The sequence below is a fragment of the Capra hircus genome, chromosome 6 (genome assembly GCF_001704415.2).
Source record: "Capra hircus breed San Clemente chromosome 6, ASM170441v1, whole genome shotgun sequence".
In the NCBI taxonomy this organism is placed as follows: Eukaryota; Metazoa; Chordata; class Mammalia; order Artiodactyla; family Bovidae; genus Capra; species Capra hircus.
Window position 1 is genome coordinate 45,803,463 of NC_030813.1, and position 17,380 is coordinate 45,820,842.

At 45.9% G+C, this 17,380-nt stretch overlaps 1 long non-coding RNA gene across 2 annotated transcripts; it reads right to left on the minus strand.

The window, feature by feature from the left end:
- On the minus strand, positions 6,021-16,962 carry LOC106502199. 2 transcript variants are annotated; one of them, XR_001918186.1, is made up of 4 exons: positions 16,917-16,962; positions 15,753-15,918; positions 10,668-10,749; positions 6,021-6,609 (listed from the first exon to the last, which is right to left on the minus strand). It is a non-coding gene; the product is annotated as an uncharacterized LOC106502199 (long non-coding RNA). The 2 variants fall into 2 exon arrangements; XR_001295791.2 differs by having other exon boundaries at positions 15,753-15,915; positions 16,917-16,954.

Sequence of the window (17,380 nt, forward strand, 5' to 3'; positions counted from 1 at the left end):
GAGGGCGGGGAGCCATGGTTAAGAGGAGCCCACCTTCAAGATGCGCTGGAAGGAGAGGGTGGGACACCTGTCTGCAGAGGCTTGTTGCTGGAGGGCCACTGGGGTGGGGGGCATAGGCAGAGCAATCTTGTGTGAACGTGTATGTATGTGCTCGCTTGGTCGCCCGGCCATGTTCAACTCTTTTCAACCCGCCAGGCTCCTCTGTCCATGGGACTTTATAGGCAAGAATACTGGAGTTGGTTGCCATTTCCTCCTCCAGGGGATCTTCCTGACCCAGAGATCGAACCTACGTCTCCTGTGTCTCCTGCATTGGCAGGCGGGTTCTTTATCACTGCACCACCTGGGAGCAATCTTAGGCAAGATTCAAATCAATGTAGGTTGCCAGAGGAGGATCCTGATGACTGTTTTTGTTTCTTATGGCGGCCGTAACAAAGTACCAAAAACTAAAACCTGAGTGGTTTGAAACAACGGAAAACTCTTGTCTCAGCCTTCTGGAGGCTGCTGCTGGTGGTGGTTTAGTTGCTAAGTCGCGTCCGACTCTTGAGACCCCATGGACTGTAGCCTGCCAGATTCCTCTGTCCATAGGATTCTCCAGGTAAGAATACTGGAGTGGGTTGCCATTTCCTTCTCCAGGGGATCTTCCCTGGAATTGAACCCAGGTCTCCTGCACTGCAGGCAGATTCTTTACCAACTGAGCTATGAGAGAAGCCCATTCTGGAAGCTAAAAGTCCCAAATCAAGGTGTTGGCAATGTTGGTTCCTTCTGAGAACTTGCAGGGAGAATCTATTTCAAGCCTCCTTCCTGGTTGCTAGTGACCACAGGCAATCCTTACTGTTCCTCGGCTTATAGAGGCATCACTCCAATCTCTTCCTCTATCTTCACATGGCCTTCTCCTTTTGTGGCTCTGAGTCTAAATTTCCCTCTTTTAAGGACACCAGTCATAACAGATGAGGGCCTGCCCTTAATAATGAACTCATTTTAACTTGATTACATCTGCACAGACCCTATTCCCAAAGAGGGTCACTTTCACAAATACTGGGGAGTTAGAGCTTCAAAATATCTTTTGGGGGGACACAGTTCAAATCAATGAAGACCCTAATGAAGTTCCCCCCACTGGACTGTGAATAGCTGAAGGATATGCACTATCTCATTCATTTCATATCCCCAATGCCCAGGACCTCCCAGCAAATAGCTAATGTCTGATAAGTGCTGAAGGAGTGAATCAGCAGTAATCTTTGCTTGATCTGTATGATATGGGTAATCTGGCCCAAATTCTGAGTGTAAAATCCTGGCTCCATTACATTCTACCTGGATGGTCTTTGGCATGTCTCTTAGTTCCTCTAAGTCTCGATTTTCTCCTTTCTAAAATGATATAACATGCAAGAAAGTGGTAAGAAGCCAAGACATAGAGTATATGAAACAGCTGGTACATTGAAAGTGTTCAGTAAATAGGAGACACTATTTTTAGAGGAAATCCAAAACTTAACCCTACAGACTACCCTCTAGTTCACATTTCTTTACAATACATTCATTCCATTATAGCAATTATTCACGATATTTAAAAAGCCTAATATACAGGTTAATCTAACTGTAATTTTCAGGATGCTTTGAAAATTAAAAAAAAAAAAAACACTTTCAGAAATTGGATTGGCAGAAACTCCATTCAAAAGGGACCATGGGGACTTCCCTCATGGTGGGGTAGCTAAGACTCTGAGCTTCCAATGCAGGGGGTCCTGGGTTCAACCCCTAATGGGGAACTAAGATCCCACATGCTACGACTAAGACCCAGTACAACCAAATAAATATTAAAAAAATTAAGTGATTATTATTTTTTTTACAAAGCAGCATGGAAGGTGTTTATTAGCCCACATAATGCCCTACCATTCTGGCTTCAGGCAAGTCTTGATCCAGACTGCAAATAATGCTATCAGGGATTTCCTGTTTCTCTAACTGGCCCTCATCCTGTGGGTACCAGAGCCTCAGACTGAAATCCTCTGAACCTAACCCCCAGGGAAAGACATAGCTTTCCTGACGGCAGCATCAGAAAAGATCCAAAGAAGATCCCAATTTTCTTGACTTGGATCATGTACCTGTCCGAACCAGTCATTATGGCCAAGGGCATGGGGTACCCAGACTGGGCAGCTGAAGTGGTTTCCCTACGGAAAAGAAGGTTCTGTTGTAGAAAGAGGTGCTGGAAAGATTTAAATAAGAAATGTCCCTGATCCTTATAGCCCTTAGAACAGAACATTTTAAATGAGTCTAAAAGCCATCAGGCTTCTGGAAAAGGACCCAGCGTAGTTTTTGAAGAAAAAAACCAAACAAACAGAAACCATAGCTTATATATAATAACTTGCAGCTTCAATATAGAAATACTGCCTTTGAGATTTTCCTGGCCATCCAGTTAGAAGCCGGTGCTTCCATTGCAGAGGGCATGGGTTCAATCTCTGATCAGGGAACTGAGATACCAACATACCTCATGATGAGACAAAAACAAAAATTTTTTAATAAAAAATAAAATCAAACATTATCATTTAGGGATTTGAAGATGATTAAAAGTTGCATATATGTTAGTTCATCCTAAGAACCCAATCCCAAAATATAAAAAATAAAATAAAAATACTGCCTTTGTAGTCCTCATAGCACATCAGTTACTGCTGGGGATGAGGAGGGCTGCTGGGAGTGGCATAGCCTGGGAGGGTCTATCAACACATCAGCTATTACCACTGGATGTCCCTGCAAGGGAGACAGGACCACGGGCAGGTGAGGCAACTCCAATGGATACACTCAGGTCCCCGCAGGATGAGGATGGAGTAAGAGGACATTCTGTGGCAGGCGTGCTAGTGCACCCAAATAGCCATCACTCAGGACAAGCTGTCCAAATCCACTTAAGTCTGCCTAACAATTTTTTTTTTTTTAGCTTGTTAGTTTTATACTAGACTTTGCTTTATGAAAAATACCCCATAACTCAGGTTTAATTTCCCTGGGGGAGACAAATTTGAAATAACCATCAAATTTTTTTCTCCTCTTTTTGCTGCTCTAAGCAAAGTGGGAAATATTTTCCCCTGAGGGACAATAGTCTGGTCACTCATACAATAATCATTTAAATGTTATTTTCTTTTTCTTTTCTTTTCTTTGTTTTCACTTCTCAGCAGTGTTTGCATACAGCCCTCCCCACTTTATATTCTTACTGATACATTCTTTTTAATGAGCAAGACCGACAGGATGTCCATGTTTAGGGCTTTGTTGAGAAAGTCAACTTAATGGCCAGGGTAGATGCAGATAAGTCACTGATGAAATTTACTAGGATTTGTCCAGTTTAGCAATGTATCCATAAATTGACATTTTATCTTGCATTCTCATTTCACCATCACACAATCTTCCTGGCCTCATTTTATAGATAAGGAAACTAAGGCCCAGAGAGTTGAATTAACTTGTCAAGGTGCCACACACTGTGTGTGTGTGTGTGGGTGGGGGGGTTGCCGGGGGGATGTGCCTGCACCCTCATTCATGTCCAACTCTTTGCAACCCCATGGACTGTAACCTACCAGGCCCCTCTGTCCACGGAATTTTCCAGTCAAATATACTGAAGCAGATTGCCATTTCCTTCTCCAGGGGATTTTCCCAACCCAGAGATCAAACCCACATTTCTTTCGTCTCCTGCCTTGGCAGCTATGCTCAGGTACCAGCTGAGCCACCAAGGAAGTCCTCACCCACAGGCATGAATGCAAACAGTATTAGCTGACATTTACTGTTCTAAACAGTTGCATGCAGTGTCTCATTTAAAGTGCTCAAAAAAATTGTGAGTCAGGATAGAGTTATCATCTCCATTTGGCAGATGAAGAAATTGAGGCTTACAAGATTTAGATACATTGGTAAGATTGAAACCCAGCTCCATCTCTCTACAAAGATGCACTTAAATGCAGAACTTTCCCAAGATCTCAGTTGACTGTGAAAGCTTCAGATTAGGGAGAAGTAGAAGCAATGGCTGTGCCTAAAGCCAGAGCGGGAGTGGTCAGATTTACCCCCACGCTCCAAGGAGAAGCCTTCGCCTGCCAGCCAGCTCTGTGGATGAACTATTTCCAGAACTTGCTAGTCAGGAGTGCTGAGGCAGCCTGGATGGAGGCCCAAACCCTGAGACGAAGTTGCCCGTGACAAAGCAACAGAGTGTGCTGCTGCCTGCTGGCCTCAATCACTGAAAACGTGGGGACCCCCATGTCCACAAAGATGCTGTAGACAGAAAGAAATGCCTGGTCAGCAGAGAAGTCCCAGTGAGTCCAACCACCCACTGCAGCCAACAATTGCAGTACGTGCCCATCTTCCCATATGGGGTGTGGACCACACGGTTATGGGGGAGGTTGCTGGAACACACTGATTCCTTAACCAGCTACTAAGGGCAGCCTTAGCATCTCTCATCAGCCCTAAGCGTCCTCCTCCGGGCTCCTCTACATGACAAAGCTCCCACTAACAAGTTAATCAAAATCCTGACCATGAATAGGAAAGGAAAAAAATACTCCATTAATTAAACTCTCAAAAGATGGCAATAATAACAGTCTATAGATACTTTCTTGCTGTACTAATCCTTCAGGGAGACCAGACACCAGCAAGCAGTGTAAGAGTCACAGGTGCTGTGATTAGGCTTGACAGCATGTAGCTGTGACAAGCGGAATAGGGAAAATTTTTCATCTTCCTGAAATCCCAAGCTTTGAAGGTAATTAAATAGTTAATGAGAAGCAAAGCTTTCCCTGCTTTCCCAGGAGAGATTAAACTTCCCAACTATCTTCCCTGTATAATAGTTTCTCTAAAAAGGCTGGAGAATATAAGAAAACAGGTATCTTAAGTCATTCAACAATTACTTATTGAGCAACTACTATGTGCCAAATATTCTGAAAGGTGCTAGAGACGCAGTGGGTAAGTAGGAAACATCTCTGCCCTCATGGTGCTTACATTCTAGAATAAGGGGCTGTGGGGAATGTATAAACAGGTGGGTTGAGGGCATTGTAGGAAAGAGAGCAAGGAGATGAATGGAAAGTGAATGGAGGGAGATGAGGTTGGAAGAGGTGGGCAGGGACAAGTGATCTAGAATCTTCTAAGCACATAGTAAGATGTTTGGCTATTATTCTAAGTGATTAGGAAGACTTGGGGGTATTTCATCAAGAGGTCATACAATCTGGGCTTTCCTGGTGGCTCAGATGGTAAAGAATCTGCCTGCAATGCAGGAGACCTGGGTTCAATCCCTGGGTCTGGAAGATCCCCTGGAGAAGAGAATGGCTACCCACTCCAGTATTCTTGCCTGGAGAATTCCATGGACAGAGGAGGAGTCTGGTGGGCTACATTTCATGGGGTCACAAAGAGTTGGACACGACTGAGAGACTTTCACTTTTATACAATCTGATTTTAATTTCTCAGTTAACCCTGGCTGATAGGTGAAGAATGGTTATGGGGATGAGTGGCAGGGGTCAAGGGAACAAAAATATTCAGTAGGACCAGCCGTCCATGTTAGAGCATATTGCCTCTGATAGAGCCAATTTTTGATTGACTTGACTACACAACCTGTTGGTATTTTCAGAATGAATTTTCTCTGTGGTTTGACAGAGTTCCATCATTTCAGTTAAGACTTTCCAGGGTCTTAACAAGTATTTTTATAAGCTGATCTACACTTTTATCTTTCTAGTGGCTAAGGAGGTGAGGCTTTTAAGAGGTGCTTACGACATGAGAGTGAAGCCTTCGTGAATGGGATTAGTGCCTTAAAAGGGGGGGTTCAGAGAGATCCCTCCCCCTTCTACCACATGGCAAGAAGGACCCAACTTATACAGAATTAGGACCCATATCAGCCATGCTGGCACCATGATCTTGGGTGATGATCCTAGTCTCCAGACATGTGAAAAACAAACGTTGTTTACAAACTACCTGGTCTATGGCATTTTGCTAGAGCAGCCTGAATGCACCAATACAGGAACTAAGTCTGTGTGTTTGACTTTTAGCCCATCCATGCTCTTATAAAAGAACAGAGGTATAAAAGGTGGTTTAATATAAGAAATACTGAAATTTTATTTGTCATCTGCCTGGATAAGAAATTTTCACTTATTTTTTGCTTCAGTCTCTCTTCTTCCACAGAATAAGGACTTCTACACATAGATTGATATCCAAAGGATAAAAGCCGAATCTTCTAAAACTAGGATCTCACAGGACACAGAGATGGTGCTTGTTGCTGATGGGAAGTCAATCTAGATTCACTTTTGGCTGGAAGGGAGCAGGCCAGAAATTCAGAGTTGTAGGTCCCTGGCCAGGGCAGATGTGATAGAACATGAACCATAAACCTCCATCACCTATCTTGGCAGATAGAAAATGGGGATTTGGGAGGAAAGTTGCATCAGGCACTCAGACCAAATAAATACTCTGCTACTTGCTGAACTCCCACTCTGTATTCCAGCTAGCAGACTGCAAAGGATGCTCAGCACTGGACCCCTGGAGCCACCTGGAGCACTTGATGATGATTCCGTGCCACCATTCACTTTCTGTCGTGCTGTTTCTTCTTCTTCACGTTGTTCTTCTGCCCAGTGACACTTTGGTTATGCCGACGGGGATTGACTTGAATACATTCTGTTGGTACTAAGATTGTAAGATGACAACAGAAGAGAGAATGGGAACACAGATTCTTCAGTGGGTTCAAATCCTGACTCAGCCACTTGCCAATTATGTAGGTTTGGGCAAGACTGAATTTCTCTATGCCTCAGTTTACCCATCTGTAAAATGGGGATAAAGTCTGGCTGGAGATTAGATGAGCTCAAGTATATAGCAAGTAGGCACTAAATGTTTGTTGTTGTTACTGTGGTTATTACACTGACAGAATTCAGTTAAATGGGATGTAATCTCAGGACTTCCCTGCTGGTCCAGTGACTAAGATGCCATACTCCCAATGCAGTGGGCCCAAGTTTTATCCCTTACCAGGAAACTAGATCCCACATGCCACAACTAAGACTTGTCACAAATAAATAAAAATTTTAAAGAAGATATAATCTTTCATTCAGTTCAGTCACTCAGTCATGTCTGACTATTTGCCACCCCATGGATTGCAGCACGCCAGGCTTCCCTGTCCATCACCAACTCCTGGAGCTTGCTTAAACTCATGTCCATCAAGTTGGTGATGCCATCCAACCATCTTATCCCCTGTCGTCCTCTTCTCCTCCCTCCTTCAATCTTTTCCAGCATCAGAGTCTTTTCAAATGAGTAAGTTCTTGGCATCACATGGCCAAAGTATTGGAATTTCAGCTTCAGCATCAGTCCTTCCAATGAATATTCAGGACTGATTTCCTTTAGGGTTGACTGGTTTGATCTCCTTGCAGTCTAAGGGACTCTCAAGAATCTTCTCCAACACCACAGTTCAAAAGCATTAATTCTTCACTGCTCAGTTTTCTTTATAGTCCAACTCTCACATCCATACATGACCACTGGAAAAACCAAAGTTTGACCAGATGGATCTTTGCTGACAAAGTATTGTCTCTGCCTTTTAGTATGCTGTCTAGGTTGGTCACGGCTTTTCTTCCAAGGAGCAAATGTCTTTTAATTTCAAGGCTGCAGCCACCATCTGCAGTGATTTTGGAGCCCAAGAAAATAGTCTCTCACTGTTTCCATTGTTTCTCCATCTATTTGCCATGAAGTGATGGGACCGGATGTCATGATCTTAGTTTTCTGAATGTTGAGTTTTAAGCCAACTTTTTCCACTCTCCTCTTTCACTTTCATCAAGAGGCTCTTTAGTTCCTCTTCACTTTCTGCCATAAGGGTGGGGTCATCTGCATATCTGAGGTTACTGATATTTCTCCCGGCAGTCTTGATTCCCGCTTGTGCTTCATCCAGCTGGGCATTTTACATGATGTACTCTGCATATAAGTAATATAAACAGGCAGACTTGATGTACTCCTTTCCCAATTTGGAACCAGTCTGTTGTTCCATGTCCAGTTCTACCTTTTGCTTCTTGACCTGCATACAGATTTCGAAGGAGGCAGGTAAGGTAGTCTGATATTCCCATCTGTTTAAGAATGTTCCACAGTTTGTTGTGATCCACACAGTCAAAGGCTTAGGTATATTTAATAAAGCAGGAGAAACTCCAATATTCTGGCCACCTGATGCAAAGAGCTGACTCATTTGAAAAGACCCTGATGTTGGGAAAGATTGAAGGCAGGAGGAGAAGGGGACGACAGAATGAGATGGTTAGATGGTATCACCGACTCAATGGACATGAGTTTAGGTAAACTCAGGAGTTGGTGATGGACAGGGAGTCCTGGCGTGCTGCGGTTCATGGGGTCGCAAAGAGTTGGACACGACTGAGTGACTGAACTGAGATGTTTTTCTGGAATTCTCTTGCTTTTTCTATGATCCATTGGATGTTGGCAACTTGATCTCTGGTTCCTCTGCCTTTTTCATTAAAAACTTAAAATCTAGTATGTGAGATAAAAACAAAAATGATTATAATACAGACAAAAGGAGATAAACATTCTAATCAGTATGTGGGTAAAGCACCAAGAAAGCTGTGCTGGATTAAAGTTAACTGCAGAACTGAGGTCTAGCCCCCATCTCATGCTCTAACCTCCTGCCCCTTGAATCTAGTCCATCTATGACCTTTGCTAAAATGATTACAGGTGTGCCCTCCAAGTCTTAAACCATCAGAAGTCTGTGGCTCCCTCCTGACTTCCTTGGGATAATCCCTCTCAGGACAGAATCTCCATGCTGGGAAGTGTCACCTATGGGTACTCCCATTGGCAGTCACTGAGCATCAGCTGTCAGCCATCTGAGATGGTCCAGCCCAGCTAGGCCCCTGGCCGACTTCAGTTGTACCAGCGCCCAGACACCCCTGAGATGCTGAAGGCTTAGTAAAGCCACAGCATTTCAAGAGATGGTAAAACATCACTTTAATATTTAAATGCTGTTTGGGGTAGCTAGTTACGCAGCCAAAAATAATTCAAATGGGAGTTTTGGAGAGACCAGTTCATTAAAAATCAAGTGATCTAGAAGCTTTCCTAGAAAAAGAGGGGTCTGAGAATGTCCTGGGAGAGAAGGACTGTGACAAGAAGCTCTGGGAGAAAGTCATCCAAACACAGGGAAGAGTGAGAGCAAAGGCACCAGGCAGGCAAAGGCAGCAGCATTCAGCACCCGGCAAATAGATACGGCTGCCGGAGGTAGGTGCTGGGAGAGACGCGAAAGAGAAACCCAGAAGGTCGTTGGGGTCAAATAATGGGAAGGGGATCACTGTGCTGCCAGGAAGGAAAACTGATTTCTGCTCTTCTGAGTAAAAGGGCTTTGTGGGAAATAAGGTGGTCCCGTGGGTAAGGAAGGTGTCCGTGCAAAGAATGAAAACCATAGAGTAACTGGACTTCCCCAAGAGATGGCAGCACTGGAAGGTTGCTGGGGATCCTGCGTGGCTCTCCGCATCACACACACACAGTAACATCCTGAGTCCTCCGCGTGGCCTCTGATGCCCCTGGGCACCATGCTCCTGCCTGGGCCACCTCCATGTCCCCTCGGTTCACTCCGTTCCAGCCACACAGACCTCCTTTCTGTTCTTGGAACAGCAAGCATACCGTGCGCTCACCACTTTTGCACCCAGGACCCTCCACTTGGATGTTTCCTCCTCCAGATATTCACAGGGCTCCCCGCTTCCCTTCACTCAGATGTCTGCCGCCTTCTCAGAGAGGCCTTTCCTAACACCTAAGTAAAAATAGTTGCCCTCCCATTCCCCACTCCAACCCCAAACCCCAGCCCCTTGCTGGCTCAGTTTTTCTTTCCAGCACTTCTTATTTTGTCTATCTATCTATCAAATATCCCTTTATTTTCTTTTCATCTGGAGTAATCCCTTCCCCCCTCCCCCAGGTTTTTGTTATAACATGGATTTTTTTCCCCCTTCAAAGTCTGTTTCTTTTCTCTATAGCTTCTGGAGAAATTATAACAGCTTACTAAACCTCTTCTAATGGTGGGGGGAGGGTTTTTCAAAAATAGACTTTATTTTTCCAGAGCAGTTTTAGGTTCCCAGCAAAACTGAGCAGAGTACAGACAGTTCCCATATGCCCTCTACTCTCATATGACACACAGCCTCCCCCACTATCACCATCCAGAGTGGAATGTGTGTTACAAACCGTAAACCTACACTGACACATAATTATCATCCAAAATCCATAGCTTACTATTATGATTCACTCTTGGCATTGTGTACTCTATGCATTTGGACAAATGTATAATTACAGGAATCCATTATTACAGGAGCATAAAGGTATTTTCACTACCCTTAAAATCCTCTGGGCTCTGCTTCATCTCTCCCTATTCCCTAACCCTGGCAAACACTGATCTTTTTATCATCTCCATAGTTTTGCCTTTTCTAGAAAGCCACACGGTATGTAGACTTCAGAGTGGCTTCTTTCACTTAGTAATATGCATTTAAGGCTACTCCAAGTCTTTTCCTTCATAGCTAATTCTTTTTAGTGCTGAATAATAGTCCACTGTCTGTACCACAGATAATTTATCCATTTACCTACTGAAGGACACAGTGGTTGTGTTAGGGGAAGCACCCTGATTGAAACCGCCCACCCTGGCCAGGCACCATAGTAACCATTCGCACGAGTTGTTTTATGACAGGAGATCCTGATAAGGAATACGGAACTAATAAGCCACCACCAACCTGAAGAGCTTGGGAAAGGTCGAAAGGAGACACCGCGAGTCCGTCCACTTCCCGGAATCCCTCTTGCTGGCATCCATCTTGGCTGAGGGATGCGTGCGCCACCAGGAAAGACTCTGAGTTAGAATGATTGGCCAAAGACCACCCGGAAACTAATCCCATCACCATAAAACCCGAGATTGCGAGCCACGCAGCAGAGCTATTCTCCTGGGTTCCCTTACCCTACTGCTCTCCACCCGGGTGCCCTTCCCAATAAAATCTCGCTTTGTCAGCAAGTGTCTCCTCAGACAATTTTTTTCCAAGTGTTAGACAAGAGTCCAGTTTCGGGCCCTGGAAGGGGTCCCCCTTCCTGCAACAGTTGCTTCCACATATCAGCAATTTTGAACAAAGCTGCTGCAAACATCCACATGCAGGCTTTTAAGCGGACCGATGTTCTCAGCTCCTTTGGTATTGTATGGGAAGAGCATGTTTAGTTTTGTCAGAAATTGCCAAACTGTTCCCATTTATTTTTGTCTATTTATTATTTACCTTCCCAACTAGAACACAAGCATCATGAAGGCAAGGACTTTGTCTAATGCCTAAAGTTTGTTGTTGCTGTCCAGTTGCTCAGTCATGTCTCTTTGCGACCCCATGGACTGCAGCACACCAGGCTTCCCCATCCTTTACCATCTCCCAGAACTTGCTCACACTCATACCCATCGAGTCGCTGATGCCATCCAACCATCTCATCCTCTTAGAATAGTGTCTGGCATACAACAGGTGCTCCATAAAACTGGTAGAAATCAATGAACGAATACATGAATCCCAGGCAGTCCTCAAGCTTAAGGTATCTCGTTACTTCTCAGCAGCAGGATTTGTGAATCTTGGTTTTCACTCTCCTCCATCATGCCCTGCTTCCTGTTACTCCCAGGCAATTCCTCCCCCATCTACTCAACCCAGCTTTTCTCTGACAGTTTCTACTAACTTGTCATCCTGGCTTACTCAGAGCTCCCCTCGTGCTCCTATCACCTCCTCCTGTTCATCTGTCCAACTTCTACTCCCTCTGCTGAGCTCCAACTCTCCCTGACTTACCAGCTGAAATTCCAGGGGCAGAGAGTATGACTGGGTCAGCCCATTCCCCATTTAGATGGAGATTTGTGGTCTTTGACTATGGTCTGGGTTTTTCAACCCTGCTGATTCAATCAACCATGGCCACGGGCACAGAGCCAGGCAGCCAAGACGAAGAGCACTATTGTCTCATGCAGCAGAACCACATGGAGGCAGAAGCGCTTTAATGGCCTGTTGACCAGAGCCTGGGGTTCTGGATGATAGGTCCTGACCCTTCAGAGAGACACTGAAGGCTTCTGAGAGTAGAATTGATTGACCAGATCTATGGTTTCAGAAGATGATTTTGGCTCTCCCACAAATGAGACAGTTGGTGGCTGAAGAGGGTGACACATGTGAGACAAGTTGGATAGCTGTAGCCAAGGTCAGCAGGTGAGGCCTCAAACCAAGCCAGTGCCATGAAAGTGATGGGCAGGGGAAGCAGGAGTGAGTGGGTCTTGAACCCGAAGCTGGCCATCAGGCACATGAGGCTGGGTCTAGACACCTGGAAGTCATAAAGGAACTAGTTACAACTGTAAGGTGGATAGCTGGCAAGAGAGAAGAAGCCAAGATGGATATTTGGGGGAAATCTCTTAGATATAAGGGCTTCCCTTGTGGCTCAGCTGGTATAGAATCCACCTGCAATGCTGGAGACCTGGGCTTGACCCCCTGGGTTGGGAACATCCCCTCTAGAAGGGCAAGGCTACTCACTCCAGTATTCTGGCCTGGAGAATTCCATGGACTGTATAGTCCATGGGGTCGCAAAGAGTTTGACACGACTGAGCGACTTTCAATTCAATTCAATTCTTGGATATAAAGAACACATCAAAGCAGAAAAACTTGACAAGTGATATAAATTGGAAATATTTATACAGACAGGTGGGGACTGAGAGAGCCACAGAGCTCGAGAAAAACAGGGAAGCATTTCCCCGGCTTCCTCTCGTATTCTCAAAAGAACAAGTCTAGAGGGTCCTGTGTTAGATCTCACTCCTCTCCAAAGCCCAGGCTTCTAGTCTGTTTTCTGGCAGAAGGTGACGCTACTTCCTGGGAATCCACAATAGTCTAAAAATACAGCAGCCAAGCTGCAGCGCCACAATTAGTAGAGCTGCTGTCCCAGGAAACCCTCGTCACATTTTGCTCAGATCAGAGAGCGGATTAACTTTGATGTCTGTCTGAACTCCGTGCGAGACACCACTGGTGGTCTGCTTCCTGCAAGCATCCAATCTTCACATGCAAGGCAAGAAGGAGGAAGTGCCGCACAGGAGCCCAAACCGACTTTTTTTTTCTCTTGGTGACTGAGATGAAAATATGCACCCTAGCACTCCTGACATATTTGATTTGCATCCCGTCTCCCTTCATCCCTTGAGCTCTCTCTCCCTTTGTGTGAATACCTTCCCAGACCCGAACCTCCTTTGGCATTCACAAACATTAGCACAGCTATGAAGCTCCAAGTCCTTCATCTCTGCTGCGTGTTGGAGGTAATTCTGGGCATTTCTTTATCTATTAGGGCTGCTAGTGGCATGCAACTGAAACTGACTCTGACTAACTGAAATCCAAAGGGAGTTTACTGGAAGCATATGGCGTGACCTGTAGAATACAACAAACAATTGAGAATCAGGCTGCAAGATGGGACAATGAGGCAAGTGCACACCTAGGACCCCAGGCAAGTGGGAGATATGCCATAATCCTACCAGAACATTAGCAATGGAAGAAATCCACTGCAACAGTGCTGTCTGTCCTTGGGTCATCATCCTCATGATGCTTATTTCTAAGAGAAAGAGAACTGGGCCTGGTTGGAGCAACCCATACTCAGACAACATGAGCTCACTGACTTTGCAAGTCAGTTTAGAGGGGTGGTAAGGACCGGTCTCTGCAGCCAGACAGCATGGATTTGTATCCAGGTTCTGCCACTTACTAGCCTTGTGACCTTGAGCTAGTCCTTTTTCCATTGCTCCAGATTCGGCCCCTGCAATGGGGATACCTAGCTATGGGGGTTGGTGAGTACTGATGGTGTAAACCTGTCAGTGACTGGCACAGGGGAAGTGTTCTACAGCGTTGGTGTCAGTACTGCTAGGAATGCACAGGGCCCCTGGATTTACAGTCCAACCAAGAATGCCAAGATGAAAGGTCAGCCTCAGAAAAGAACCAGGAGGTATCATTAGGAGAGGCTGAGTGTCCAAAAAGTAATTACTATCCACAGCCAACACCTCTGCCAGACTGTAGCCACCACGAGGACAACAGATTCTCCTCTCAAGTCACTGTTGCATCCACCAGCACCTGGCTCGGTGAACCTCAGTCAGATATGCAAATACTGATCTGACTGCTTCCTTTTTGTGTTCCTGATCAACCAGCACAGGGCTTTGCCTGGAGTAGGCTCAAAATAAGTATTTGCTGATTGAATCTGTAGATCAATGGGATTCTCAGAAAGGGGAAGAACTTTGGGATCAGAGTTGTACCTGGTAGGAGTCAGTGGCAGGCAAGTGACAATATAATGAGGCTAATATATCATTTATCTTGTCATTTGTACATGTCAAACTGTACATGACATTTGTATAGATTATAGGTTGGCTGTTCACCAGGCTGATACCTCCGGTTCAACAAAAGGGGGCCGTGGAACCACCAGTTACTTGCCACACTGCCTTGGGGAGGGGGGTGGCTCATCAGTCCCATGCTGGTCTTGTTCCTGCCTTGGAGGCACCACTGGTACCTCACAAGGACATCCTGGCACCCTTTGCACTGGCTTTAACACACTCCGTGGATAGGACTCAGTCAGCCATCTGCCAAGTCTGCTCACAAAGACAGTAGGAGGTCATGGAAGAGCCTATCCGATTAGGAATCCTCAGAGTTCAGCCCTGGCCCTGGCTCAATCAATGGTGTGAGGTCTCTGGTTCTCAGTGTTCTGATCTAAATAATAGGGTAATCCTTGATTTGGAGCTTGTGGAGGTGTTGAGCAAATGAAATCACACCCATGGTGATTTCATCTGGAACTCCTTCTGTTTTAAAAGATAGAAGCCAACTCAAACTGGCTTCAGTGAAGAGGGGACTTTATTGGCTCATGTTACTAAGAAATCTGTTTGGGGGCACAATTGGCTTCAGGTGCTCAAATGCAGTGTCAGCATCTGATTTCTCCCCAACTCTCAGCTCTTCTGCTAAGAGCTCTACTGTCCTCATTCTCAGTCTCCAAACGGTGGTCCCCAGCAATTCCAGGGTCTCACACCTTCAAGTTCAAATCCAGCCTCCCAGCAGCTGGGATAGACTATGGTTGGCTCTATGTGTGTCATTTGGCTTGGAGGATGCAGCCACATTGGACAATCAGACCTGAGTCCAGTGCCAGTCAACCCCTGTGATGAGTAAGACAGCTTGGTCAGGCTTGGTTGTATGGTTAACATTCAGAGCTGGAAAAGAGTAAGGGTTGGAGTTAGGGGGAGAAGGTCGAGTTTACCTCACAGATTGAGAATGGGAGAAGAGTGGTCTGCCAAAAGATATCTGGGGTACTATTCACAGAAAGAGAAGTGGATGCTGGGAGGCTAAAATGTGCACTATAACTGGGATTGGTTTTGTTTTTGTTTTTGGTTCCTTGGGTCTTCTTTGCTGCCTGCAGACTTTCTCTAGTTGCAGCAAGCGGGGGGCTACTCTTCATTGTGGTGCCCTGGCTTGTCATTGTGCTGGTTTCCCTTGTTGCAGAACACGAACTCTACAGCATGGGTTTCAGTAGCCATGGTGCACAGGCATAGTTGCTCCGCAGCATGTGGGATCTCCCAGGACCAGGGATCAAACCTGTGTCCCGTGCACCAGCAGGCAGATTCTTAACCACTGGGCCACCAAGGAAGTCCTATACCTGGGATTTTTATATCACATGATATAAAGCATGCATTGCAGCCTCCCTCTCTGCCGTGAAGTCTTCTGTCTTCACCCCAAAAAGCTCCTGCAAGCGCCCAAGGACCAGCTGTCTCACCCTACTTCCTGGCTCTGAACTCCTGTAGCCCACAGGACCTTATCACTCACCAGCAACAGGCAGAGTTGGGTCATCAGTTATCTTATTATGTATATGTCCTTTCTCTTCATCCACTTGGCAGGATCCTGGAGAACAAGGGTCACATCTTATTCATCTTTGTGCCTCCTAAAGCACTTTGCCTGATGCTTGGGTCATAGAAGACGGTCCATAAACCTGCTGACAGATCAAACACCTAATTTACATGCTTCTGGAAGTATGGAAGTAAATAGTAGCTTGCTGCTGCTGCTGCTAAGTCACTTCAGTTGTGTCCGACTCTGTGCGACCCCATAGACAGAAGCCCACCAGGCTCCCCCGTCCTTGGGACTGTCCAGGCAAGAACACTGGAGTGGGTTGCCATTTCCTTCTCCAATGCATGAAAGTGAAAAGTGAAAGTGAAGTCACTCAGTCGTGTCCAACTGTTAGCGACCCCATGGACTGCAGCCTACAAGGCTCCTCCGTCCATGGGATTTTCCAGGCAAGAGTACTGGAGTGGGGTGAATAGTAGCTTGATTCAACTATAAAACTACCAAAAATTTCCAGGAAATCTGTGCCCTCTACACCATTTCTGAAGGATCGCAGATAATTTCCTGAACTAATAATGATGCTGGGGTCAAGATTTGCTGGGATCTTCTTTGGTCCGTAGCCCCCAGTAGCTGGTATCATTCTTTTTTAAAATAAAGGATTGAGTGAGGGCCCAAGGAATCTTCGTGTCAGCTGCCAGTACCCCTGGTGGGTCCTGTGCCAGCAGAGCAGACATAGAAGCCTGGAGGATGACAATCATAGGAAGAGGAAGCAGATGTCTGTCCTCAGTGGCTCCCACCTCAGGCAACAAGGCAGAGCCCCAAGGTCCCTTCAGTGGGACTAGCTGCTGGCTCCCTGCCCTGTGCTGATCTCTATTCACTCTCTATCCTCATCCATAACCCTGACATCCAGCAAGGGGAAGGAGAAAGGAGGACATGGAAAATCAGTCGGAAAAGATCTGCTTGTAGCTTGGATGTTGAAATAACATTCCTCCCGGGTTAATCTTTGTCTGAAGCTCCTGTGGCTCCGATTTCAGAATCCCTTGCAGGCCTTCTTGGCCAGGCATTTTGCACTTTTGTCTCTAATCCCCTCAAATCGCCCTTTAGGCCAAGTGACTTGTCCAAATCCGCTCAGCCAAGCCAAGATTCCCTCACCTGTAAAAGATATGGAGAAGGAAACGGCAATCCACTCCAGTATTCTTGTCTGGAGAATTCCACGGACAGAGGAACCTGGCAGGTTACAGTCCATAGGGTCGCAGGGAGTCAGACACGACTTAAGTGACTTAGTAACAGATACGAGGATTAAATCAACGAGCTATAGAGATCCTCCACCTCCTGTTAGTGTGAGGCTTCCCCGGTGGCTCAGAGAAGGATATGGCAACCCACTCCAGTATTCTTGCCTGGAAAATCCCATGGACGGAGAAGCCCGGTAGGCTATACAGTCCACGGGGTCGCCAAGGGTCGGACACGACTGAGCGACTTCACTTCACTTCACCTCCTAGTGTAGTGAGGAAAATCAAATCAGTTGCGGGGAAAGAACCAAGAAGTTAGTAAAGGAGGGAGTGGTAGACGAGGTCAGAAGAGCGGTGGGTGGGGCAGCTGAGAGAAAAATCAGGCTT